A 2,738-nucleotide genomic window follows, 5' to 3' on the forward strand; every position below is an offset into this window, starting at 1 on the left:
CCGGACATTAAAGAGACCCTCCAAGTGGATCATAGAGACTGACTGTTCCTGGGTGGACTTGCTTCCGATGGCTCTGCTCAGACTCAGGATGACCCCACAGTCCCAAGGCTATTCTCCATATGAAATTGTGTATGGGAGGCCCCCTCTCATAATAAAACATGTGTCAACAAATTTGCCTCAGGTAAGGGGGGATAGGATTTCACAGCAGATGGAACTGGGTAAGGTAATAAATCGGGTAACTAAGTTTGTACAAGAAAGGGTGTCATCCCCCCTTGGGGAACAGATTCATGAGTTTACGCTTGGTTACCAAGTATGGGTCAAAGATTGGAAACATGATTTGCTAGCCTCTTGATGAAAGGGCCCTTATGTTATTCTAACTACCCCTACTGCAGTTAAAGTTGCAGGTATTGTCCCTTGGATCCATCATATGAGGGTGAAGAGAACATACCACACAGACCCATAAAATGCTGAATGGACTGCACAGAGGGACCCCGCTGACCCTCAAGAGACTAAGACCGCCTTTAAGAAGAAGGAAAAGAAGATCCTGGAAGAGCCTCTTCAGGATGAAGCCGCACAATCAACTCCTGCTGCTTGGCCTCATCAACATGATCCCACCCCACCCCCCATATTTTCTTTTTTTATTTTATTTTATTTTATTATTTGTTTTACTTTACAATATTGTATTGGCTTTGCCATACATCAACACGAATCCATCACATGATTTTGAATTTAACTTCCTTTTCAACTCAGGACAACGTTTTCATCTCATGGGCACATTCCTACGCAGACTTCCACAACACTTCCAACTGCTGGATATGTAGCGCTATGCCTGTCAGTGATGGATGGACTTTCTTGGTGGGTGTCACCACTCTGCCAAGGAGATTTTAAAACACTCTGCTCTTTTCTGGGATGACAAAAAGAGACTTTCCTCTCTCTTTTCCATCATAACCTCTCCTTGCTTTCTTGGTGTAAGACCTACCATCAATAGATTCGAGTCATGGGGTTATATTTGATATAAATGCCAGTGTAACAAAAGCCTAACCTACAACAAGCCCTAGTAAATCTACCTTATTTACATGCTAGGTGAACAAGATCCGTGTTACAATGGTATGAGTATATTGCTGCCTTATTCGTACCCTCTATAGGGACAACAGGTATCATGATTAAAGTAGAGGCCTTAACTAATTTCACAAAACAGGCCCTCCTAGATAGAACAAAAGCCATCCAAGCCTTAAATGAAGAGCAAATCCAAATGAGAAAAGTGGTAATTCATAATAACATGGCTTTGGACATACTCACAGCTGCTCAAGGAGGGACCAGTGCTATAATTAAGGTTGAATGTTGTGTATACATTCCTGACTTATCTGGAAATGTATCAACTGATTTAGATGACATGAAAAACCAGGTAAAAGCAATTTCAAATGAAAACATTCCTTTATGGATTTCAGTCCTATCTTGGGTGAAGGGTGATTGGTGGAAAACCATATTTACCACTGTTATAGTTGCCTTGATAGTTCTGCTTTGTGGACCCTGAATTTTACAATGTGTTATGAACTTTGTAACCCAAAGGTTGATGCCATTCTCCTAAATTGGCGGTTGGAGAGCCAGGGTGCAATATATCCCTATGAATGATGCTCATAATATGAGTTAAGAACATCAAGGCGGGGAACGAAGGAGGAAACAGACAGAGCTGGACTCCATCTTAGGCTTGTTCATGCTGATCATGCTCGGCCACCTCTCCAATGGACTCTGCACTCTGCTTAGTGCCTATGGAAACTACAATAGAAGGAGAAGACCCCTCTGGACAGGGGAATCTTGAAGATCATATCCAGGTTACTCATCACCTAAGAGAAAACATACTCTAATCACCCCTGCCTCTAGACAGGTCATAAATTCTTTCTGTATCTATTGGGATGTAACCACAGGCTTATAGATTATTAACTGTTTGAACACCTAACACATGAATGATGGGGTTATTGTGATTGAACACCTAACACATGATTGATGGGGGTATTGTGATTGTATTTACCCTTCCTTTGTTTTATGTAAGTATCAAGGAAATTGGGGTGGTGGGTTCAGACATATACACATAGGGTATAAAAGATTTTCATAAATGCTGGTCGGGGTCTTTAGCTAAGAGGAGACTCTGCCTTGGGCCCACCCGTGTAATAAAATGCACTTCACTATCTGCATTGTCCTTCTGAGTGAGTTTGTTTCCCAGAACACATGGCTATAACAGTAGTAGTCTCAGAGCTATCTGAGATGCTGCCTCCAGGGCTGCAGTCCTCATTTTGCTCCAGATAAAATTGGGGCAAGTTGTATATCTTTTTCTTAGTCAACACAGGGACTAAAGGCATAAAAAGGATGTTAAAGAAATAGGAAAGAATCCATCCACACATAACCTCCTCTCTATGATTACTTCTCACTGCAGGCTTCCAACCATGAGTCAGATCCAACTATAAGCAGAGTGAGAGATTAAAAATGCAGTAATAGACTAGATTTCTGTTTGTAATACTTAAAATTAGACTGTTGATCCCTGAAAGTGACCAGAAAAACAATGAGATATGCCCAAGATATAAACCATAAGCACAATATGAATGTTCTACAGAGCTCAGGTAAAGCTTAGGTTAGGGTTAGGCTTAGGGTTTCATTATTTGTTAGTAATAATGAGCATAAAATAGAAGAAAAATAGAGCAAAAAAGAAACCTCAGTCAATCTAACAAGGATTGTCAACAACG

The 2,738-nt window shown here is 40.9% G+C and overlaps 1 pseudogene; it reads left to right on the forward strand.

Annotated features, from left to right (window-relative positions):
• LOC104983663 overlaps positions 1-1,651 on the forward strand; it is a 3,670-nt pseudogene extending 2,019 nt beyond the window's left edge.
• Positions 1,652-2,738: the final 1,087 nt, after the last annotated feature.

The sequence above is a fragment of the Bison bison genome, unplaced genomic scaffold, assembly GCF_000754665.1.
Source record: "Bison bison bison isolate TAMUID 2011002044 unplaced genomic scaffold, Bison_UMD1.0 scf7180017863099, whole genome shotgun sequence".
NCBI lineage: Eukaryota > Metazoa > Chordata > Mammalia > Artiodactyla > Bovidae > Bison > Bison bison.